The sequence below is a fragment of the Dasypus novemcinctus genome, chromosome 3 (genome assembly GCF_030445035.2).
Source record: "Dasypus novemcinctus isolate mDasNov1 chromosome 3, mDasNov1.1.hap2, whole genome shotgun sequence".
NCBI classification, from domain to species: Eukaryota; Metazoa; Chordata; class Mammalia; order Cingulata; family Dasypodidae; genus Dasypus; species Dasypus novemcinctus.
Genome location: NC_080675.1, coordinates 112,909,467 through 112,936,103, shown reverse-complemented (window position 1 = coordinate 112,936,103; position 26,637 = coordinate 112,909,467). Strand labels below are relative to the sequence as shown.

General features: G+C 41.3%; 1 protein-coding gene across 5 annotated transcripts in view; it reads right to left on the bottom strand.

The window, feature by feature from the left end:
• The window catches only part of MGA (MAX dimerization protein MGA), a 208,246-nt gene that overhangs the window by 168,705 nt on the left and 12,904 nt on the right, over nt 1-26,637 (bottom strand). Inside the window, exon 2 of one of the 5 annotated variants that reach the window (XM_058293961.2) lies at nt 3,970-4,077. The exons of the other annotated variants lie outside the window; for them this stretch is intronic. The gene's annotated coding sequence lies outside the window, so the exon portion shown is untranslated. The remainder of the gene's footprint in view (nt 1-3,969; nt 4,078-26,637) is intronic. 5 annotated transcript variants of the gene reach the window in all.

Below are 26,637 nucleotides of genomic sequence, written 5' to 3'. Positions count from 1 at the left end.
AGACTTGGACTTGGGTGGCTCCATTCACATCCCTGATAGGATAGGAGGGGGGTGGGGCAGTATTCATTCAGTCTCTCTGGGCAGCTGTAGGCACTTTCAGCCTGCACAGACTGGATTTTTGGTCACCAGTGGCTCCATCCACACCCCCAAGAGGATGGGGGGGCAATATTTCCCCAGCCACTCCAAGCAACAGAAGTTGCTTGCTACCCACACAGACTAGATTGTTGAGCAAACCTGTAGTTACACCCACAGCCCCAATAGGACAGGGTAGGGGGAGCACAGTGTTTCCTCAGCCTCTCTGGCAACTGCAGCCACTGGACTGTTAGACTAAATTAAGTCTGGACTGTTAGAATAAATTAAGCCTCCAGATGACATAAAGGAGTTGAGACAATTAATCACAGATATTCAAATAAATCTCCTCAATAAATTCAATGATATGGCTAAAAATCTTAAAGCTATTAAGAAGACAATGGGTAATCACAAACAAGAATTTGAAAGCATATATAAAAAAACAGATCTTACAGGAATGAAAGTCACAAAAATGAAATTTAAAATATACTGGAGGCAAATAGCAGATTTGAAGAATTAGAAGAACACTTGAAGGCAGGGACTCTGAAAGCAAACATACAAAACAACAGATAAAGAATGGAAAAACTGAGTAAGTTCTCAGGGAACCAAATGACAGCAATACAAGTACAAACACACGTGGCATGAGTGTCCCAGTAAAAGGGAAAAGAGGTAGAAGAAATATTCAAGAAAATAATAGTGGAAAATTTCCCAACACAATTGTAAGACATACATATCATTCAAAGAAGCACAACGGAATCCTATCCAAATAAATCCAAATATACCTATTTGGAGAAACTAATCAGAATAAAAAATGCCAAAGATAAAGAGAGAATCTTTAGAGCAGCAAGAGAAGAGTGAGTCATCACATACAAGGAATGTCCAATAAGATTAAATGCTGATTTTTCATCAGAAACCATGGAGGCCAGAAGGCAGTGGTGTGATATATTCAAGATGCTGAAAAAGAAACACTCTCAGGCAAGAATCTTATATACAGCAAGACTGTCTTTCAAATACGAGGGTAAATTTACAATATTCACAGATAAGCAGAAACTGTGAGAATCTGTAACCAAGAGACAAGCCTTAAAGGAAATACTAAAGGGAGTGCTATAGCCTGAAAAGTCAGGAGAGAGAGGCTTGGAAGAGAGTCTAGATATGAAGATCATATCAGTAAAACTAAATAACAGGGTTAAAAGGTTGTGAAAATAAGACATGACAGATAAAAACCAAAAGTCAAAATTGGTGAAGAAATGTGTTTACAGTAATAACAGTGAATGTTAATAGATTAAACTCCCCAATCAAAAGACACAGTCCGGCAGAATGGATAAGAAAATATGAACCATATATCTACTACTGAAAGAGAACCACCTTATACCCAAGAATACAAATAGACTTAAAGTGAAAGACTGGGAAAAAGATATTTCCCACATATACAACCAGAAGGAAAAAAAAACCAACCAACTGGATTAGCTATACTTACTTATATCAGATAAAATAAACTTTAAAAGCAAAGTTGTTATTACAGACAAAGACATTATATATTAATAAAAGGGCAATTTACCAGGAAGGAAAAAAACAATCATAAATGTATATGCACCTAACCAGGATACCCGAAATGACATGAGGCAAACACTGGCAAAATTGAAGGGACAGATAGATGATAGATGTTTCTACAATAATAGTTGGAGATTTCAATATATCACTCTGAGCACTAGGTACAACATTTGGGCAGAGGATCAATAAGAAACAGAAAGCATGAATAATATGATACATGAACTAAACTTAACAGACATAGACAGAACATTATACCCCAAAACAGTAGGAGAGACATTCTTTTCAAGTGCTCATGGATCTTTCTCCAGGATAGACCATATGTTGGGTCACAAAGCAGATGTCAATAAATTTAAAAAGATCAAAAAATGCAAAGCTCTCTTTCTGATCATAATGGAATAAAGCTGTAAATCAATAGGCAGAAAAAAGGGAAATTCACAAATATATGGAGATAAAACAATGCACTCAAATAATCAGTGAATCAAATAAGAGATTGCAAGAGAAATCAATAACTATTTCAAAGCAAATAGAAAGGCAAAACAACATATTCAGAACCTATAAGATGCAGAGAAGGCAGTGCTGAGAGGGAAATTTATAGTCATCAATGCTTACATTAAAAAAGAAGAAAGAGTTAAAATTAATGACCTGCAACAACCACACCAGGGAATCAAGAGCGCCTACAACTGCAGGCAGAGGAATTGCATCCATCATCCATGTGGAATCTAAGGCCCTCTTGATCTAGAGGTGGAGAGGACATAACCATCCCAGGGTCCAAGAATGGAGGAATAAAATATGGACTAGAGTGGACTTACTGATATTCTACTATAAAACTATTGTGATGAATAGTAGAAGACATTTTAGCATCGAGGTCGAGAAAGTGACCACAGTAGTTGCTGAGGGCAGGGAGAGGGAAGAAGAGATGTGATGCAGGGGCATTTTTGGGATTTTGAGTTGTCCTAAATGATGTGGCAGGGTCATATGCTGGACTTTATATAAATTGCCATAGCCCACTGAATGTACTGGGGAAGAGTGTGAACTACAGGGTAAACTATTATCTATGTAGTGCAGCAGTGCCCCAAAATGTGTTCACCGAGTGCAATGAGTGTGCGGCAATGATGGGGGAGGAGTGGGCTGGGAGAATGGGGAGTATACAGGAACCTCTTACATTTTCTAATGTAACATTTTTATATGATGTATATATCTTCCAAAAATATAATTTACAAAAGAAAAAAATAAAAATAAAAATGGGGAAGTAGACATGGCCCAGTAGTTAGGGCATCCGTCTACTACATGGAGGTCCACGGTTCAAACCCTGGGCCTCCTTGACCCGTGTGGAGCTGGCCCATGCGCAGTGCTGATACGCACAAGGAGTTCCGTGCCATGCAGGGGTGTCCCCCACGTAGGGGAGCCCCACGTGCAAGGAGTATGCCCCGTAAGGAGAGCCGCCCAGCGCAAAAGAAAGTGCAGCCTGCCCAGGAATGGTGCCGCACACACAGAGAGCTGACACAACAAGATGACGCAACCAAAAAGAAACACAGATTCCTGTGCCGCTGACAACAACAGAAGCAGACAAAGAAGACGCAGCAAATAGACACAGAGAACAGACAACTGGGGCCGGGGGCAGGGAGGGAGAGAAATAAATAAATAAATAAATCTTTTTTAAAATAAAATTAAATGTTTAAAAAAATAAAATAAAATAAAAATGTAAAAACCAAAAATAAATTAAATTAAATTAAATTAAATGAATGACCTAACTACACAGCTGAAGATACCAAAAAAGAACAGCAAACTATTTCCAAAACAAGCAGAAGGAATGAAATAACAAAGATCGGAGGAATGAATAAATGAAATTGAGTGAAAAAAACAATAGAAAGAATTTAAAAAACTAAAAGTTGGTTCTTTGAGAAGATTAACAAAATCTACAAACCCTTAGCTATACTAACAAAAAAGGAGATAAGTTGGAAATAAAATCAGAAACGAAAATGGGGACAATACTACTGACCCAACTGAAACAAAGAGATCATAAGAGCATACTACGAACAAATGTACAAAAAGTTGATGACTACAGCAACGCAACAAAAAGAAATACAGATTCCCGTGCCGCTGACAACAACAGAAGCGGACAAAGAAGCAACGCAGAAAATAGACACAGTGAACAGACAACTGGGGCGGGGGGAAAGGGGAGAGAAAAAAATAAATAAATCTTTTGAAAAAATAAAAAAAAAGAAAGTCATTCTATGAAACCAATATCGCCTTACTACCAAAGCCAGATAAAGATATTACAAATAAAGAAAATTACAGGCCCATTTCCCTAAGAAATATAGCTGCAAAAACCCTTAACAAAATACTCACTAATCAAGTCTAGCAACACTTAAAGAATTATTCGGGAGCAGATGTGACTCAAGCAGTTGAGTGCCTGCCTCTCACATGGGAAGTACCGGTTTCAGTTGTCAGTGCCTCCTAAAGAAAACAAACAACAAGCAGGTAATGAGCAAAAACAACGAGTAAACAAGCAGACAAGAAGCAAAAACAACGAGCAAACCAAAAGCAAACAGACAAGGGAGCTAACTCAGGGGAGCCATTTGGCTCAGTAGTTGAGAGGCATCCTCCCTCATACAAGGTCCTGGGTTCAATCCCCAGTCCCAGTACCTTAAAAAAATTTTTTAAGTATTATTTTTTTAAAAAAAGAACTATTCATCATAATCAAGTGGGTTTTACACCAGGCATGCAAGGGTGTTTCAATACAAGAAAATCAATCAGCTTAATACATCACATTAATAAGTCAAAGAAGAAAAATCACATGATCATCATGATTGACACAGAAAAGGCATTTGACAAAATACAGCATCCTTTTTTGGTAAAAATACTACAAAAGATAGGAATTGAAGGATACTTTCTCAACATGATAAAGGGCATATATGAAAAACCTACAGCTAACATTGTACTCAATGGTGAAAGACTGAAGCTTTCTCATTGAGACAGGGAACAAGATAAGAATGCCCACTGTCACAACTGTTGTTCAATATGGTGCTAGAGCAAATAGACAAGAAAAAGAAATAAAATGCATCCAAATTGGAAAGAAGTAAAAGTTTTGCTATTCGCAGATGATAGGATCTTACAAAGTCCTGAAAAATCTACAACAAAGCTGCTAGAGTTAAAAATTTCAGCAGAGTGGCAGAATACAAAAATAATATGCAAAAAGCAGTAGTGCTTCTATACACTAGTAATGTGCAGTCTGGGGAGAAAGTGAGGGGAAAAAATCCATTTACGATAGCAACTAAAAGAATCAAATAACTAGTAATGCGCAGTCTGGGGAGAAAGTGAGGGGAAAAAATCCATTTACGATAGCAACTAAAAGAATCAAATATTTCGGAATAAATTTAACCAAGGACATAAAGCACTTGTATTCAAAAACTACAATGCATTGCTAAACGAAATTTAAAAAGACCTAAATAAATGGAAGAGCATTATGTGCTCATGGATTGGAAGACTAAATATCATTAAGATGTCAATTCTACCCAAATTGATATACAGATTCAATGCAATCCCAATAAAAATTCCACCAGCCTTTTTTTTTTTTTTAAAGATTTATTTTTATTTATTTCATTCCCCTCCCCTCCCCCGGTTGTCTGTTTTCTGTGTCTTTTTGCTGCATCTTGTTTCTTTGTCCGCTTCTGTTGTCTTCAGCGGCACGGGAAGTGTGGGCGGCGCCATTCCCGGGCAGGCTGCACTTTCTTTCGCGCTGGGCGGCTCTCCTTATGGGTGCACTTCTTGCGCATGGGGCTCCCCTACGCGGGGGACACCCCTGTGTGGCAGGGCACTCCTTGCACGCATCAGCACTGCGCATGGGCCAGCTCCACACGGGTCAAGGAGGCCCGGGGTTTGAACCGCGGACCTCCCATGTGGTAGACGGACGCCCTAACCACTGGCCCAAAGTACGTTTCCCCCACCAGCCTTTTTTAAAGAAATGAAAAACATAATTATCAAATTTACTTGGGGGAAGCGGATTTGGCTCAATGGATAGAGCATCCGCCTATCATATGGGAGGTCCAGGATTCAAACCCAGGGCCTCCTGACCCGTGTGGTGAGCTGGCCCCTGTGCAGTGCTGATGCACGCAAGGGGTACGGTGCCATGCAGGGTGTCCCCACATAGGGGAGCCCCATGCACAAGGAATGCACACCACAAGGAAAGCTACCGTGCATGAAGAGTGCAGCCTGTCCAGGAGTGGCGCCACACACACGAAGAGCTGACGCAGCAAGATGACACAACAAAAAAAGAGATACAGATTTCCAGTGCCAAGGACAAGAATGCAAGTGGAAACAGAAGAACACACAGCGAATGGACACAGAGCACCAAAGAGGAGGGGAGGGGGAAGGGGGGAAAATTTTACTTGGAAGTGTAAAGGGCCCCGAATAGCAAGAAACATCTTAAAAAGTAGGAGCAAAGTTGGAGGTCACTCACTTCTGGACTTTAAATTATAATACCTAGCTACAGTGGTAAAAGGAACATGGTACCAGCATAAAGATAAACACATGGAACCAAACTGATCATTCAAAACAGATCCTCACATCTATGATCAACTGATTTTTTTAAGTTTATTTATTATTATTGTCTTTTTTTTTAATAAATAGATGACACAAAATGTTACATTAAAAAACATAAGAGGGGGAAGCGGCTGTGGCTCAATCACTTGGGCTCCTGTCTACCATATGGGAGGTTCTAGGTTTGTATTCCAGGGCCTCCTTGTGTAGGCAAGCTCGCCCACAAACACCACAGAGCACCACCCGGCCTGCAGACACTGCAGAGCACCACCCGGCCCACAAGCATCACAGACAGCTGACTCAGCAAGGTGATGTAACAACAACAACAAAAAAGGGAGACAAGAAAAAACACAGAAGAGCACGCAGCGGATGGACACAAAGAGCAGACAGCAAGCAAAAAGCCATGGGGGAAGATTAAAAAAAAAAAAAGAGGTTCCCACATACCCTACTCCCAACCCACCCCCCACCCGGCTCTTCCCATATCAACATCCCCTTTCATCAGTTAGGCACATTCACTGCATTTGGTGAATACACCCTGGAGCACTGCCACACTGCATGGACCTAGTTTACACTGTAGTTCATACTCTCCCCCAGTCCACATCCAGTGGGTTATGGCAGGATATACAATGTCCTGCATCTGTCCCTGCAAAATCGTTCAGGACAATTCCAAGTTCTGAAAATACCCCATATCACACCTAGTCTTCCCTCTCCCTGCCCTCAGCTACTCCCGTGGCCGCCATCTCCACATTAATGATATAATTTCTCCCATTGCTAGAGTTATAATATTTGTATAGTAGAATACCAGCAAGTCCAATCCAATCCATATTATATTCCTCCATCCTGTGGACCCTCGGATGGCGATGTCCATTCCACCTCTAAAATCAAGAAGGGGCTCAGATCCCACATGGCTGACAGATGTGATTCTCTGCTTGTAGGTGTAGGCACTCTCAGTTCGCTGGTGTGGTGGTTGACCATTCTCACCTCCCATCAGCTGACCTGGGTAAGTCCAATGAACTGGAGAGTAGGTATTACAACTCTGCTGAGTAGGTGTTGCAACCCCAGGGCCCAGGTGGCACATGGACAGTCCAGAGATTCAAGTCTCCTGAGCATATACAAAACCCAGAGCCAACGACAGGTTCAGTAAAAGTGACAGAAGAGGCATGTGTAGAGATGATCGACTGATTTTTGACAAGGCTGTTGCAATTGATTATTGACAAGGCTGCCAAGACATCCCAGCTAGGGGCAGGACAGTCTATTCAACAAATGTTGCTGGGAGAACTAGAAATCCATAGCCAAAAGAAAGAGGAACCCATCTCACACCTTATACAAAAATTAACTCAAAACGAATCAAAGACCTAAATATAAGATCTACAACCATAAAGCTCCTAGAATAAAATGTATCTGAAGACTTGGTAGTAGGTGGTGGTTTCTTAAGCCTTACACCAAAAGCACAAGCCATGAAAAAAACATGGATAAACAGGACAGCTTCAAACTTAAAACACTTTTGTGATTCAAAGGACTTTGTCAAAAAGGTGAAAGGGCAGCCCATTCAATTCAAGAAAACGTTTAGAAAACACATATCTGATAAGGGTTTGTTTTCCATGCTATATTAAGAGATCATACATCTCAACAATAAAAAAGCAAGCAAGCAATCCAATTTTTAAAAGGGCAAAAGGTTTAAACAGACATTCCTCCAAAAGGAAATACAAATGGCAAAAATGCACATGAAAAAATGTTCGATATCACTAGCTATTAGGGAAATGCAAATCAAAACTACAATGAGATATCACCCCACACCTCACAGAATAGCCATAATTAAAAAACAGAAAACAATAAGGGCTGGAGAAGATGTGAGAAATAAAAACACTTTTTCACTATTGATGGGAATGTAGAATGGTGCAGCCTCTGCGGAAGATAGTTTGGCAGTCCCTCAGGAAGCTAAATATAGAACTGCCGTATGATCCAACAATCCCTCTACTAGGAGTACATCCAGAAGAACTGAAAACAGTAACGCAAACAGACATTTAACACTGATGTTCACAGCAGTGTAACTCACAATTGCCAAAAGATGGAAACAACCCAAGTGTCCATCAACCAATGAATGGATAAACAAAATTTGGTATATACATATGATGGAATACTATGCTGCTGTAAAATGAAATGAAATTGGGACACATATAACATGGATGAACACTGAGGACACTATGCTGAGTAAAATAAGCCAAATACAAAACGACAAATATTGAATGGTCTCATTAATATGAACTAAATATGAAGAACAAACATGTGAAGTTAAAACCTAGATGAGGGAAGCGGATGTGGCTCAACTGATAGAGCATCTGCCTACCATATGGAGGGTCCAAGGTTCGATCCCCAGGGCCTCCTGACCCTTGTGGTAAGCTGGCCCATGCGTAGTGCTGCCACATGCAAGAAGTGCTGTGCCACACAGGGTGCCCCCACACAGAGGTGCCCCATGCACAATGAGTGCACCCCACAAGGAGAGCTGCCCCATGTAAAAAAAGGGCAGCCTGCCCAGGAGTGGTGCTGCACACACAGAGAGCTGACACAGCAAGATGATGCAACAAAAAAGAGACACAGTTCCCCAGTGCCACCTGACAATACAAGTAGATGCAGAAGAACATACAGTGAATTGACAGAGAGAGCAGACAATGGGGGAAGGGGAAAGAAATAAATAAAAATAAATCTTAAAAAAAAAAACCTAGAGGACAGGTTACTAGGAGATAGGAGGAAGGCTGAGGAGGGGTAATGATTTTTAATATATGTAAAACTTTTAGTTAGCTTGACTTTAAAGTGTGGAAATGGATAGAGTTGATGGTAACACATTATGGGGAGTAGAACTAACACAGCTGGTTTATAAATGGGACTGTGGCTGCAAGGTGAAGGTTAGGGACATAAATGTCAATTGAATGAAAGTTAGAGAATTGTCTAGAGACTGAATAACACAGTGAATCCAGGGGTGGATGAAGATTATGGTTAATAGTACAAAAATAAGAATGTTCTTTTATGAACTGGAACAAATGTATGTCACTATTACAAGGCGGTAAAAACATGGTGATGCACAGGAAAAATATATTACTGTAGTTTTTAGACTAGAGTTAAAAGCAATATTGTAATATTTCTTGCATAAAGTCAAAGAAGATACTATATCAAGGCTAAGGGTCAATAATAGGGGGTATGGGATTTTTTCTTTTTGAGTAAGGAAAACGTTAAAAAATTAATTGAAGGGGGAAGTGGACTTGGTCCAATGGATAGGGCGTCCACCTACCACATGGGAGGTCCACAGTTCAAACCCTAGGCCTCCTTGACCCGTGTGGAGCTGGCCCATGCGCAGCACTGATGCGCTCAAGGAGTGCCCTGCCACACAGGAGTGTTCCCGCATAGGCGAGCCCCACGCGCAAGGAGTGCACCCCATAAGGAGAGCCGCCCAGCGCGAAAGCAAGTGTAGCCTGCCCAAGAATGGCGCTGCACACATGGAGAGCTGACACAAGATGACGCAAGAAAAAGAAACACAGATTCCCGGTCCCACTGATAAGGATAGAAGTGGTCACAGAAGAAGATGCAGCGAATGGACACAGAGAGCACACAACTCGGGGCGGGGGCGGGGGGGGGGAAATGGGAGAGAAATTTAAAAAATAAAAATAGATTAACTGAGAGAAGCAGCTGTGGGCTCAGTTAGTTAGGCCCCATCTACCATATGGGAAGCCCTGGGTTTGCGTCCCAGGGCCTCCCTGTGAAGGCAGGCTTGCCCATATGCTGCACAAAGGTGCCCAGCCTGTGGACACCATGGAGAGCTGCCCAGCCCCCAAGAGCTGTGCCCCCAAGTGCCGTGTAGAGCTGACTCAGCAAAAAAAAAAAAAAGGGAGATAAGCAAAAACACAGAAGAGAGGGCAGCGAATGGACACAGAGAGCAGACAGCAAGCAAGCCGCAAGGGGGGAGGGGAAATAAAATAAATACAGACACAGAAGAAAAAACGCTCAGTGAATGGACACAGAGAGCAGACAGCACACAAAAAGCCATAAGGGAGGAGGGATAAAAAAATTAACTGAGACAATGACTGCACATCTCTGTTATGAAAGAGAGAGAAACTGAGTGTATACTTTGGATGGACTGTACAAGGCATGAGACTGTATAACACAATGAATCATGTGGTGAAAGATGGGCAGTGGTTAACTACAAATATCAGAGTGTTCTCTCATGAACTACAATAAATGTACAATACTAATATATGTTATTAGTAATAGGGGATGTATGGAAAAAAATATAACAAACATAAGCTATGGACCACAGTCAATGGTAATAGTCTCATGTTTTTTTATAATCTGTAATAAATGTTCCACATGATGTAAGGTGTTGGTGGAGGGGTGATGTATGGGAATTCTACACATTGTACATGTTTGTTGTAAGCACACAATTTCTCTAATAAAACATATATGTTAAAAAAAGGAAATTTCCCTATCTCAAAATCCATTTACCTGAATTCGAGAATCCCCACCTTGATCAAAAAAGCAGAATGAGATGCTTGAGTAATCCATTCACCCACAGAATCTTTGAACAACCAGCAAGAACTGGTAGAAATATCATTCTCAAAACTCAAGAAAAAAGTTAAAGGATTGCAGTAATAGTACAAGCACTGAATAAAGAAAAAGGATACAGGAATACCTTGGAGATATTGCAGGTTGAGTTTCAAACTACCACAATAAAGCAAATATCACAATAAAGCAAGTCACATGAATTTTTTTGTTTCTCTGTATGTATAAAAGCTGTGTTTACAATATTCTGTAATCTATTAAGTGTCCCATAGATGATTATATCTAAAAAATGTACATCCCTTAATTCAAAAACAATTGCTAAAAAATGCTAACTATCATCTGAGACTTCAGTGACTCATAATCTTTTTGCTGGTGCAAGTTCTTATCTCAGTGTCGATGGGTGCTGACTGATCACAGTGGTGGTTGCTAAAGGTTGGGGTGACTGGCAATTTCTTAAAATAAGACAACAATGAAGTTTGCCACATTGATTGACTCTTCCTCTCATGAAAGATAGATCTGCAATGCTGTTTGACAGCATTTTATCCACAGTAGAACTTCTTTCAAAATTAGAGTCAATCCTCACAAAACCTGCCACTGCTTTATCAACAAAGTTAATGTAATATTCTAAATCCTTTGTTGTCATTTCAACAATGTACACAGCATCTTCACCTAGAGTAGATTCCATCTCAAAAAACAACTTTCTTTGCTCATCCATAAGAAGGAACACCTCATCCATTCAAATTTTATCATGGTATTGTAACATTCGGTCACAACATCAGACTCTACTTCTAATCTAGTTCTCTTGCTCTTTCCACCACAGCTGCAGTTTCTTCCTCCACTGAAGTCTTGAACCCCTCAAAGTCATTCATGAGGGTTGGAATCAACATCTTCCAAACTCTTGTTAATGTTGATCTTTTCAACTCCTGCCATGAATCACATCTAGAATGGAGAATCCTTTCCAAAAGGTTTTCAACTGACTTTGCCCACATGCATCAGAGGAATTACTAAGACAGTCCTATAGGCTTATAAAATGTACTTCTGAAATAACAAGACTTGAAAGCCAAAATGACACCTTGATCCATGGGCTGTAGAATGGATGTTGTATTAGAAGGAATGTAAACAACATTCATCTCATTCTACATCTCCATCAGGTCTCTGGGGTGACCAGATGCACTATCAATGAGCAGCAATATTTGGAAAGAAATCTTTTTTTCTTAGCAGTAAGTCTCAACAGTGTGCCTAAAATATTCAGTAAAACATGTTATAAACAGATGTGCTGTCATCCAGGTTATGTTTCATTTATAGAGCACAGCAGTCTAATACTTAAGGAACCAAGGATTTTCAGAAAGATAAATTAGCATTGGAATCAACTTAAAAGTCACCAGCTGCATTAGCCCCTAATATAAGAGATACCCTGTCCTTTGAAACCAGACACTGACTTCTCCTCTTTAGCTAGAAAAGTCCTAGATGGAATCTTCTTCCAAAAGAAGGTTATTTCATCCAGACTGAAAATCTGTAGTTTAGTATAGCCACCTTTAGCAATTAACTTAGCCAGATCTTCTGGATAACTTTCTGAAGCTTCTCTATCAGTACTTGCTGCTTCACCTTGCACTTTTATGTTATGGAGATGGCTTCTTTTCTTAAACCTCATTGAATCAACCTCTGCTAGTTTCAAACTTTCTTCTGCAGCTTACTCACTCTCTTAGCCTTCAAAGAATTGAAGAGAGTTAGGGCCTTGATCTGGATTAGGTTTTGGCTTGAAGGAATGTTGTGGTTGGTTTGAGCTTCTATCCAGACCACTCAAATATGTTCCATATCAGTAATAAGGCTGTTTTTCTTTCCTAATCATTTATGTATTTACTGGATTAGCACTTTTAATTTCCTTCAAGAACTTTTCCTTTCCATTCACATCTTGGCTAACTGTTTGGCACAAGAGGCCTAGATTTTGGCCTATCTCAGCTTTCAATATGCTTTCCTCACCAAGCTTAATCACTTCTAAATTTTGGTTTAAACTGAGAGACATGCAACTCTCCCTTTCACGTGAACACCATTGAAGGGTTATTAATTAGCCTAATAACAATATTGTTGTATCTCAGAAGATAGGGAAGCACAAGGAGAGGGAGAGATGAAGGAACAGCTGTTCAGCGCAGCAGTCAAAACACACACTTTTTTTTATTAAGTTCATCATCTTAGATGGACATAGTTCATGGTGCCCCCAAAAATTACAGTAACATCAAAGATCATTGATCATCATAAGCAATATACTAAGGAAGAAGTATGAAATAGTGTGAGAATCACCAAAATATGACACAGATTCACAAAGCAAACACATGCTGTTGGAAAAATGATGCCAACAGACCTGTTCCACACAGGGTTGCTATAACCCTTCAATTTTTAAAATAATAAAAATAAATAATCTGCAAAGCACAATAAAGTGAAAAGCAATGAAACAAAGCAGGCTTATACTTAAGGGATATCATGATGCAATGGCTGGCCCCTCCCATTCTCTTCACCAGATAAGCATACAATGAGCCCACACTTCAACTAAGAATCCCTTGACCTGGTTCCAGGGGGATAAAAGTAACCCACATACACATAACTGGAAACATGTATGCCTGGCCCAGTCTGTCTAGTGATGGTCTGAGGGATTCACAGTCTTAGAACTTACCCTATATGTAGAAGGCAGCTCATGGAATTTACCTACAAAATGTTGTGGGCAAGCAGTCGAGTCGTGCTGCCTAGGGCAAAGGATTTCTGGCTGAAGATGTACAGTGCAGTGCCTGGGACCATGAGAAAGTTGTTTCCTAGGAAAGAGAGGAAATCTGGAACCTTGTAAACAGGGAATTCCTAGGGTCACATGTACAGGCCCAAGACACGACACATATGCAGAAAGGATGAGGAAGACCGTACAGACTATTTTCTAATCTTATTGTATTGATAAACCTGAAGGAGAGTACTCACACAGGTCAATCTTCTAAGACTGAGAAAGGTATTTTCTTTTTTCCCTCCTTTTTTTTTTTTGGTTAGCTCCTGGCATTCAAGGAAAACTTGGTCATAACACTAGCTAGCAAAGTGGATGTGGCTTCCATCTACCATATAAAAGGTCCAGGGTTCAATTCCCAGGGCCTCTGGGAGCTGGCCCACACAGTGAGCCAGCCCAAGCAAAGAGTCAGCCTGCACAGAGTGCTGGCCTGCACAAGAGTGCTGGCCCACACAGGAGTGCTGGCATGCACAAGGTGCTGGGCCATGTGGACAGCTGGTGAAGTAAGATGACACAACAAAAAGACACAGAGGAGAGACAATAAAACATGCAGCAGACCAGGTAGCTGAGGTGGCACAAGAGATTGAGTGCCTCTCTCCCACTCCAGAAGGTCCAAGGATCCGTTCCTGGTGCCTCCTAAAGAGAAGACAAGCAGACACAGAAGAACACACAGCAAATGGACACAGAGAGCAGTGAGCACAAAATAATGAGAAGGGGAGGGGAGAAATAAATAAATCTTTAAAAAAAAAACACTAGCTAGATACAAGCTTTAGGAAGAAAAGCTTCAGAGTCTAAATTCCAGTAGCACCACATCATTAAAATGTCAAACAGGGAGAAGTGGATTTGGCCCAATGGATAGGGTGTCTGTCTACCAAGGTTCAAACCCAGGGCCTCCTTCCAGACCTGTGTGATGAGCTGGCCCACACACAGTGCTGATGAGCGCAAGGAGTGCTGTGCCATGCAAGGGTGTCCCCCACATAGGGGAGCCCCACGTGTAAGGAGTGTGCCCCATAAGGAGAGCCACCCAGCACGAAAAAAATGCAGCCTGCCCAGGAATGGCGCCACACACACGGAGAGGTGACGCAGCAAGATGACACAAAAAAAGAGACAGAGATTCCAGGTGCCACTGACAAGAATACAGGCAGGACACAGAAGAACACACAGCGAATGGACACAGAGAGCAGACAAATGGGGGGTGGGGGCGGGGAAGGGGAGAGAAATAAATAAAAAATAAATCTTAAAAAAAAAAATGTCAAACAAGGAAGTGGATATGGCTCAAATGATTGAGCTTCCATCTACTATATGGGAGGACCCAGGTTAGCTCCCCGGGGCCTCCTGGTAAAGGTGTGCCCCATGCAGCGAGCCAGGTCGGCACAGAGAGGGATACAGCAAGATGATGACACAACAAAAGAGAGACAAAAGGGAGAGTCAAGGCAAGATGCAACAGATACTAGGAACTGAGGTAGCACCAGTGACAGAGAACCTCTCTCCCACATTGGAGGTCCCCAGGATTGAATCCCGGTGAAGCCTAGAGGATAAAAAGAGAAAAGAAGACAAAAAGAAACAGACACAGAAGATCACACAGCAAATGGACACAGAAAGCAAAACAGCAAGGTGGGGAGGAAAAAAAAAAAAGTCAAACAAATAAAGAAACAGGAAGTGATGGCCCAGGCAGGAGAGAAAATTAAAGTGTTAGAAACTATCAGTGAGGAGGGATCAGACTGGGGACATACCAGAAAAATACTTTTTTTAAAATGGTCCTAAATATGCTCAAAGACTTAAAGGAAAACATGTACAAAGAATGAAAGGAAATCAGGTAAATGACAGATAAACACAAACAGAATATCCATAGAGAGATGGAAATTTTGAAAAATGAACAGAGCTTTAGATTACAGTAACAGGAAAGAATAAGTGAACCTGAAGATAAGACAATTGAGGCAGCGGACTTGGCCCAGTGGTTAGGACGTCCATCTACCACATGGGAGGTTCGTGGTTCAAATCCCGGGCCTCTTTAACCCGTGGGGAGCTGGCCCACGTGCAGTGCTGATGCGCGCAAGGAGTGCCGTGCCACGCAGGGGTGTCCCCCGCGTAGGGGAGCCCCACGCGCAAGGAGTGCACCCCATAAGGAGAGCCGCCCAGCGCGAAAGGAAGTGCAGCCTGCCCAGGAATGGCGCCGTACACACAGAGAGCTGACACAACAAGATGACGCAACAAAAAGAAACGCAGATTCCTGAGCCACAGATAAAGAAGATGTAGCAAATATACACAGAGAACAGACAACCGGGAGGGGGGGAGGGAGAGAAATAAATAAATAAATAAATAAATCTTTTTAAAAAGACAATTGAAATCATCCAGTCTGAGGAGCAGAAGGAAGGCAGAACGAAGAAAAGTGATCGGACCCTGAGGAATTTGTGAGACACCATTAAGTATACCAATATATGCATTGTGAGAGACCCAGAAGGGGAAGAGAGAGGGAAGAAGCAGAAAGAATATTGAAATAAATAATGGCTGGAAACTTCCCAAATTTAACAAAAGTCATGAATATACAAAACCAAGATGCTCAATGAACTCCAAACATTACAAACCCAGATAGATCCACCACAGCATACTATAATCAAAACTGTTGAATGCAAAAGATAAAGAGCGAATTCTGAAAGCCACAGAGAGAAACGATGAGTCTTGTATAAAGGAGCTTCAATAAGATTAAGTCCCAATTTCTCATTGAAATGCAACAAGAAGGCATTAGGAAGACATATTGAAAGCTCTGATAGCAAAAAATTGCCAACTAAGAAGTCTACATCCAGCAAAACAGTCTGTCAAAACTGAGGGAGAGAGGGGAGAGGGTATAGCTCAGTGTTTGAGTGCCTGCTCCCAAAGTACAAGGTCCCCCAGTTCAATCCCTGGTACCTCCTCCTGAAAAAAAATAATAAAGTGAGGGAGAGATTAAAACATTTCCAGATAAACAAAAGCTACGGGTATTTGTCACCACTAGATCAGCCTTACAAGAGGTACTAAGGAGAGTTCTACAGGTTGAAAGAAAAGGGCAACACACAACAGATGAAGCCACATGAAGAAATAAGTATTTCCAATGAGGATAACAAAATGGGTAAATGTAAATGGCCAATATTATTGCATTTTTGGTTTGTAACTCCACTTTTTACTTTCTAAGGATCTATAAGGTAAGTTCACAAAATTAATGATACATCAGTGCTTTAGGGCTCATTATATATAAAATATGTAATTTGTGACCAAGAATTCCATAAAAGCTTGGAACAGAGAGTTATAGGGACATTGTTTATTCTATTGAAGGTAAATTGGTTTCAGAGCAAATGAGACTGTTACAGATTTAGCATGTTAAATTTAAGTCCCACAGTAATTACAAACAATATACTGCAGAATAACCAAGCTCACAAAGACATAAATTAAAGTACAGGTTGCAGGGATAGGGGTTGGAGCAATGGGGAATTAATGTAAAATAGGTATAGAGTTTCTGTTTGAGGAGATGGGAAAGTTTTAGTAATGGAAATTGGGTAGGGAACTATAACAGAAGGAACGTGATTAATGGCATTGTGTGGTACATGTGGGAAAGACTGAGATGGGAAAGTTTATGTTGTATATATGTTCCCACAATTTTAAAAAATAAGAAAAAGCAACTAAACAGATAATGACAATACATGATCCTGGATAGATCTAACAAGGGAAGGGAGAAGGCACAAAAAGGCATTATGAAGGGGAGCGGATGTAGCTCACGTCATTGAGCACCTGCTTCCCATGTACAAGGAACCAGGTCAATCCCTGTGGTCTCCTAAAAAAAAAAAAAAAGGCATTATGGAGACACATGAAAGAATCAGAATATGCACTGCCAGGTTTATATCAAAGTTAAATTTCAGGAACTTGATAAATGCATTTTGGGGGGGTACATAAGTGAATATGGGGAAGAAGATATGTTTCAAGTGACTGGGCTCCCACCTACTGCATGGGAGGTCCCAGATTTGGTTCCTGGTGCCTCCTGGAGAAGATAAGCAAGACAGCAAGCTGGAGCAATGGGCAGGCATGGCAAGCTGATGCAATAAGATGACGCAACAGGGAGACACAAAGAGGAGAGACAATGAGAGAGGCAACAAAGCAGGGAGCTGAGGTGGCTCAAGCAATTGAGTGCCTCTCCCCAACGTGGAAGGTCCGGGGCTCAGTTCCCAGTGCCCCCTAAAAAGACAAGTGGACAGACATTTGGGGGGGGATGAGGGGAGGGGGAGAAGAAATAAATTTTTAAAAAATAGTAAGTGAATATTCTTGTTCTTAGGAAATGTACATGGCAGCATAAAGTGTTCAAGGAGCATTTTTATAACCTACAGTCAAGTGTTCAAAAAATCTACAGTCAACTGTTCAGAAAATGGATTGATAAATACACACAGATAGGTGGACAGATAGATACATAGATTGACAGATTGCTAGACAGGTAGAATGATATAGCAAATGCGGAAAAATGTTAAAATTGGTGGATCTGGATATCTGGAGGGGGACGTAGGGGTATGTTGCAAACAAAGTATACATCAACCAATGAATGGATAAACAAAATGTAATATATGCATACAATGGAATATTATTCAGCTATAAAAAGGAATGAAGTGGCGGTGGACTTGGCCCAGTGGTTAGGGCGTCCATCTACCACATGGGAGGTCCGCGGTTCAAACTCCGGGCCTCCTTGACCCATGTGGAGCTGGCCCATGTGCAGTGCTGATGTGCACAAGGAGTGCTGTGCCACGCAGGGGTGTCCCCCGTGTAGGGAAGCCCCATGCACAAGGAGTGTGCCCTGTAAGGAGAGCAGCCCAGCACGAAAGAAAGTGCAGCCTGCCCAGGAATGGTGCTGCCCACACGGAGAGCTGACACAACAAGATGACGCAACAAAAGAAACACAGATTCCCATGCCGCTGACAACAGAAGTGGACAAAGAAGACACAGCAAATAGACACAGAGAACAGACAACCAGGGTGGGGGTGGGAAGGGGAGAGAAACAAACAAACAAACAAATAAATAATATTAAAAAAAAAAAAAGGAATGAAGTTCTCTTTAATGGGCCCCTAAAAATATTGTGGGTCCTGAGTACTGTGCCCACTTGACAAGTTGTCCCTGCTTGCAAAGCCAGTCATTAAATCATGCTCACCTTATAACAGCACATGAAAAATTACCTCTTCCTTTATAATTGAATCAAACCTAAGTCCAATTTGCTACCTGGAATAGTAATATTACTACCTTAATTTGTATATAAAGACAAGAAATTTTATATACTTCTAGGTATTTTTCCAGGAACAGGAATGAATTTAAAAGGGTCAGCTCACCTTTTTTCACCTTGTTGGATGAAGCACCAGGAAAATAACCAGCTGAATTTAAGACTGAAGTTTGGGCAAAGCAAGTGTATCTAATATAATCTTAGGCTCGTAAAAAATAAAAACATTTAACCAAATAACTGACTTTTCTAATGATACCGTATTTCTCATAAAGACAACTCAAAAGGTCTGTTCCAGCCTACATTTTTACCAGCAGGGCACTCAGAAAGCAGAATGTTCTCAAAAAACAAAACTAAAGAGAATTTGAGGAAATTAAATATGCTTCTGCAAAAAAATTTCAATGTGGAAAAATCTACTCTTTTCAAATAAACTATTTCAAATGCCACCAGTATTGGTTAACTCCACTGATCTAATTATCTTCAGTTCTCACTGGCAAAATAAAATGCTGTTTATAAAAATCAGTACTATTTAAAATAAAAAGGCTGTTATAACACTCTAAAAGAACTGAGAAGCAACCTGCAGTGTTTAAAAGCTTTCATTTTGAAAACATAAATACAGTTAGCTTGGAAAACACTGCAACTGACACTTGCATATGCATAATCCTGGTAAGGAATCACTGAGTAGAGGAAGGAACACATGTACTCTAGGGACTCTTACTCTGTGACTTCAAACCTCTAATTTAGGCTCAAGGCTACAAGCCATTCCTACTCCTTAACCCTAAAGCCTCTAGCAGCACTTCAAGATTTACCAGACTTTGTCTCTGAATTCGATATTAAACACCATAGGAACCCCATAATTCCAAGAGATGGTTATGGACTGTCAAAACCACAGAAAGACATTTTAGTTTCTAAGAAGATCATGATGTTGTTGTTGATAATAAAAACAAAATTACTATATAATGAGTGCTTACTATACATCAAGCATTGCTTTTAGCACTACATTCTTTATCCTTATAAGCCTAAGGTAGATATTTTTTTTTAATGTTATTTTTTTTAAAGATTATTTTATTTCTCTCCCCTTCCCCGCCCCAGCTATCTGTTCTCTGTGTCTATTTGCTGTGTGTTCTTCTTTGTCCGCTTCTGTTGTTGTCTGCGGCACGGGAATCTGTGTCTCTCTGTTGTTGCGTCATCTTGCTGTGTCACCTTTCTTTGTGTGCGGCACCATTCCTGGGCAGGCTGAACTTTCTTTCACGCTGGGCAGCTCCCCTTACAGGGCGCACTCCTTGCGCGTGGGGCTCCCCTACGTGGGGGACACCCCTGCGTGGCAGGGCACTCCTTGCATGCATCAGCACTGCGCGTGGGCCAGTTCCACACAGGTCAAGGAGGCCTGGGGTTTGAACCGCGGACCTCCCATATGGTAGGCGGACGCCCTATCCATTGGGCCAAGTCCGCTTCCCCGAAGGTAGATATTATTATCCCCATTTTACTAATGAAGAAAAGTGATGAGAATTTGAGTAACTCACAGGAGATACACAGAAAGCTCTGGGAGCCAGAAGCCTCAAGAGAAATAAAAAGAGGGTTAAACAAAGATCAAGAATCAGAATGGCAAGGTACTTCACAAAAAGAGCAGTGGAAGCTAGAAACAAGGCCTTCAGACATTCTGAAGGAAAATAATCTCAGTCTTAAGAGTTCTGTCATTCTATTTCCATGGCTAGGGAAGGTGGTGGCTTTGCTTCCTTTATTCTCTGGCTGTCCTTTTATTTTTTTCATTCTCCCCCCACCCCACCCCCGCCACAGCTTGCTTGCTGTCGGCTCTCTGTGTCCATTCACTGTGCGTTCTTGTGTGTGTCTGTGTTTATTTTTATTTTTTATTTATCCCCTCCCTTGCAGTTTGCTTGTTGTCTGTTCTCTGTGGCACTGGGATCCAGACAGAATAGTTTCTGCACATTCACACTGATCTCCTCCGGTAGTTTTAAAGTAAGGTGTCCAAGGAAGTGGATGTGGCTCAGGCAACTGGGCTCCTGCCTACCACATAGGAGGTTGCTGGTTCGGATTCCGGTGCCTCCTGAAGAAGACAGAGAGCTGGCATGATGGGTAGGAGCAGCAAGCTGACATGACAAGAGACAAAAAGAAGAAAAACACATAATGAGAGACACAACAAACCGGGGAGCAGAGGTCCCCGCACCCTTGATGGGATGATATAAACAGACACTCACTCAAGACACAGGGAAGAGAAAGAACTCTGTCATTTTTGATCCATGGGCCCTGGGGAGAAATGAGCCCTTTGCCTGATAGCTTACATCTGACCTTGGGAAGAGAGCTGAGACTGATATAAGAAGCCCTGAGAGATAAGCCCTATGCCAGACTACAGCTGAGACTGGGAAGAAGCTGGGCCCTGAGAGCCTCAAGAAGAAGCAGCAGCCCAGAGGGGAAGTTCAACAGAAATCACCCGCCATCTTGCTTCAACACGTGGCAGCTGACTTTGGTGAGAAAGTACCTCTTATGAAACCTTGAGCTGGACTTTCCATGGCCTTGGAACTATAAGCTTTTACCCAAAATAAATACCCTTGATGAAAGCTAACAGACTTCCGGTAGTTTGCATTGGTGCCCCTTTGGCAGACTAATACAATCCAGCAACAGTCTTTCAAAAGTGAAGGAGAGGGAAGCAGACGTGGCTCAACTGATAGAGCATCCATCTACCACATGGAGGGTCCAGGGTTTGATCCCCAGGGCCTCCTGACCCATGTGTTAAGCTGGCCCACACGCAGTGCTGTCACACACAAGGAGTGCCGTGCCACACAGGGGCACCTCCGCATAGGGGTGCCCCAGGCACAAGGAGTGCACCCCACAAGGAGAGCCGCCTGCATGAAAAAGGCAAAGCCCACCCAGGAGTGGCACCATACACACGGAGAGCTGATGCAGCAAGATGATGCAGCAAAAAGAGACGCAGTTTCCTAGTGCCACCTGATAATGCAAGTGGATGCTGAAGAACACACAGCGAATGGACACAGAAAGCAGACAATGAGGGGAAAGGGGAGAGAAATAAATAAAATAAAAATCTTAAAAAAAAAAAGTGAGGGAGAGATTAAGACGTTCCCATATAAAAAAAAGCTGAGGGTGTTTGTCATCACCAGACTGCACCTATAAGAGATGCTTAAGAAAGTTCTGCAGGTTGAAAGGAAAAGACAATTGACAATACATCAAAGCCTCATGAAGAAATAAAGATCTCGGGTAAGGGTAACAACATGGGTATAGACCCAAATACTATTGTTTTGTTTTTTTTGGTTTGTAACTCTACTTTTTAATTCCTACAGGATCCAAAAGGCAAATGCATAAAATTTAATGCAAAATCAGTGCTTTACATATCTATAAATAAGTAATTTGTGACAAGAACTGCATAAAGCCTGGGGGATGGAAGGATATAGAAACATAGCTTAAGTTAAGGTGATATCAAAGAAAATGATGGAAGCAGATGTGGTTCAAGCAGTTGGGCACCGACCTACCACATGGGAGGTCCTGGGTATGTTTCCTGGTGCCACTTAATGAAGATGAGCAAGACAGTAAGTTGACATGACAGTCTGGCGTGGTGAGCTGACGCAACAAGATGATGCAAATGAGGAGATGCAACAAGGAAACACGAGACACACAACAAGCAAGGAACAGAGGTGGCTCAAGCAAATGGGCATTGCCCTCCTACATGGGAAGTCCCAGGTTTGGTTCTGGTGCCTCTTAAAAAAAGATAAGCAGACACAGAGAGAATACAATGAACAGAGAACAGACAGCAAGCACAAAAAACGAGGGGGGGGGGAATTAAATAAAATAAATCTTTTTTAAAAAGGCAAATAAGATTGTTATAGATTTAGAAGGTGAAAAAAAAAATTAAGCCCCACGATAACTACAATTGTCAGAAAATATGCTATAGATACAGAGAGTAAAGTATAGGTTGCTAGGGGTAGGGGGTAAAGAGATAAGGAGTTAATGCAAAATAAGTGTAAGGTTTCTGTTGGGGCAATGGGAAAATTTAGTAATAGAAGATATACCTCAAATATTCTGAATATAATTAATTTCATTGAAAGGTATGCTTGGGAGCAACTGAGATGGAAAAGTGTATGTTTAATATATGTTCCCGCAATTTAAAAAGAGAGAGAGAGAGAGAAACTAAAGATACAATGACAATTATATGCAGTTTATGATCCTGGAGGGGATGCAGCAAGGAAGGAAGAAAAAGCTCAAAAGGACATTATTGGGACATACGAAAAAAACGGAATACAGAATGCAAGCTTGATATAAATGTTAAATTTCTTGAACCACTTAAGGTCGCTACATAAGTAAATATCAATGCCTAGGGAATGCACATAGCTGCCTTATGTGTTCTAGAAGAATGATGTATACAATTTCATGTGTTTAGAAAACGGACTGATAAGTAATAGATGGACAAACAGAGAAAATGAAATGGTAAATGTAGCAAAATATTAAAAATTGGTGGATCTGGCTATCTGGAGGAGTAGGGGGACATTGGAGTACTTTATATGGGGTTTGTATTATTTTTATAATGTATTTCAAAATACTGGATTTTTTTTGGAGGTACTGGGGTCAGGAATTGAACCCAGACGTCCTAAGTGGGAAGCCAGCACTCAACCACTGAGCCACATTGGCTCCCCTGAGTTGGTTTTGTCAACTGTTTATTTTTTTGTTTTTAAAAGGCACTGGGGATGGAACTCTGATCTCCTGTGTGAGAAGTAGGAGCTCAAATGCTTGAGCCACATCTGATCTCCTGTATTTCAAAATAAAAAGCTAAAAGGAAAAACCATTATCATTACCAGAGAAATTTAAGGTGTGAGGGTAGATGATAAAGGTTATTTAAAGGATTATGTGAAAGTAGATTGTCATGGAAGCAGTACACAGGGTCTGGAATAGATGTTTGGAAGTTTCTGAATAGAATTCCTCTCAGTATAAGAACCTTCTTGGGAAGCAGATTTGGCCGAACGGATAGGGCATCTGTCTACCACATGGGAGGTCCAAGGTTCAAACCCAGGGTTTCCTCACCTGTGTGATGAGCTGGCCCACGCACAGTGCTGATGCACACAAGGAGTGCCCTGCAACACAGGGGTTTCCCCTGCGTAGAGGAGCCCCACGCGCAAGGAGTGCGCCCTATAAGGAGACCTGCCCAGCGCAAAGCAAGGGCAGCCTACTCAGGAATGGCACCACACACTACAGAGAGCTGACACAGCAAGATGACACAACAAAAACGAGATGCAGATTCCAGGTGCCTCTGACAAGAATACAAGTGAACACAGAAGAACACACAGGAAATGGACACAGAGAGCAGACAACTGGGGGGGGGGGATAGGTGGGAAGGGGAGAGAAAAAAAAACTTCTGACCTCTAAAACTACTTAAAAACAAAAAAAATTTCCTCAAAAAATGTCAAACTTCCTGTTTCTAGATGCAGTAAGCAAAGTGAATGATAATCCTTTGTGGCTTTTATATATGAGAATGAGAATTCAATTTGTTGTTATTTACCAAATATCTTCTTTAGTTTTTTTTTATTTTAAATCAAAGCTAGGTATTAAAAGACTGAAGAATCACATATGAATACAAACAAAAATGTGTACACACACACACACGGCTTGTTACCAAAAATAATGGTCAACCACCCTCACAATTTCCCAATTCTCAGGAGCAAGGATATTCAACTTCTATGGCTGAATCTTATAGTATATATCTCTATATCACCATATGCTTTTCTTTTTTCTCTTCTTTTTTCCTCAGTTTTAGACATTATCTATTGACTTACCACTTTGGAAATGAGAATTTAGCTCTCCTTCCTCTCCCCATCCCCCAAAATGTGCACAGGGGAGCAGATTTGGTTCAAGTGGTTGAGCGCGTGTTTCCCACATGGGAGGCCCCAGGTTTGGTCCCCAGTGCCTCCTAAACACACAACACACACAAAACAACAAGCAAACAAGTAAAAAATGCAACTCAGGGGAATTGGTGTGGCTCAATGGTTAGTGCTGGCTTCCCACATACGAGGTCCCAGGGTCAATCCCCAGCCCTGCTACCTAAAAAGAAAGAAAGTGCACACTTTCCATCCCCCAGTCTACTGAATGTAGTTATGTAATTCTAATTAGATAAACACTCAGAGTTTATGTAAATCCTTTTCAGTTCTGAGTCATGTGGCATACCTACTAGAAAGCTACATAAACAGACCCTAAAATATCAGTCCTAGTGAGAGTAAAATAGACAAGTCATCAACCAGATCTCTTCCAGAGCCCTTTCAGGTTTTGAGCTGAATGCAGTTCTGCCATCATAAGCACAAGACTTTCAAGGTCATCCCAGATATCAATCGCATCCCAGCTAGCCAGTAGAGACAGACAAAGAGCTCATGAGGGAAGGTGTTTTTGGCTCAACTGACAGAGCATCACCTACTATATGGAGGGTCCAGGGTTCGATACCCAGGGCCTCCTGACCCATGTGGCAAGCTGGCCCACACACAGTGCTGATGCGTGCAAGGAGTGTCATGCCACGCAGGGGTGTCCCCTGCGTAGGGGAGCCCCACATGCAAGAAGTGCGCCCTGTAAGGAAAGCCGCCCAGCGTGAAAGAAAATGCAGCCTGCCTAGGAATGGTGCCACACACACGGCGAGCTGACGCAACAAGCTGACGTAACAAAAAGAAACACAGATTCCCATGCTGCTGACAACAACAGAAGTGGACAAAGACGACGCAGCAAAATAGACACAGAGAACAGACAACTGGGGTGGGTGGGGGGATGAGGAGAAAAATAAATAAATAAATCTTTTTTAAAAAAAAGAACACACAACGAATAGACACAGAGAGCAGACAACAGGGGGGGGGTTGGGAGAAAAACAAATAAAATAAATCTTTTTTAAAAAAAAAAGCTCATGAGAAAGATCTTTACATATCAAGCCCACTTCCACTCATGTTCCACCGCTGAAATGTCACATTGAACTGCCATGAGACTGAAGAATTCTGACTAGCTATGTGACCAAAGAAGGAGAGAGAGAAGCAAGTAGTTTTAGTAGTCTTTGCCACATATACCATGGTTACTTTTACACACACACACACACAAAAACTTCATGAATACAAACATTATTAAGAACCTTAGAAATAAAAGGTGGAGTAGGAGAGAAGAAACACTATAAGGAAAAATATAAGGAAAAATAAAGATCTTGATAAAGATTAATAAACATTCCCCAAAAGAAAGAGAAAAACAAAAAAAGATGATTAATTCATTCAAGAAACACTTAACTTGCTCTTGCAACATGCCAGGCTCTATGATAAGTGTTAGAGAAACAAAAAAAAAAAAAACATTTAGACTAAATGCAACATGGTATCCTTGACTGCACCCTGGAATAGAATTAGGGCATTAGCAGAAAACCTAGCGAAATCCAAAGAAGTCCAGAGTTTACTTAGTAGTAACATATCATTGTTGGTTTCTTAGATTTCACAATATAAAATATTAACATTACAGGAAACTGGGTGAGGGTATATGAGAACTCTCTGTACTGTTTACAACTTTTGCAAATCTAAAATTACAGTAGAACCTCATTTTACATGGACTTAATACACTCAAATTCAGGTTTGTGCAACTGGCAACCGAGAAAAATAAAATAAAGGCAGAGTGAGAGAAAACTAAACATTTTTATGATTACTTCTTTAATTTCATTTACTTATTAACCAGAGTGCTTATCTACTTTATTTATAAAGAAAATATGATAGGTGTATTCATATAATACTTATTAAATAACAGGTTTCACTAATATGCACGCCCAATATAAAGCTGGGGAGCAAGGCAGCCAAGGGACAGCAAGCAGGTGGAGCGGGAAGAACATTGACCCAGTCAGGGCCTCCAGGTAACACGACCTGGACTTCCACTGGCCTCCACCAATTTTTTTCCTCTGGAGGATGGAGCGGAGAGATCA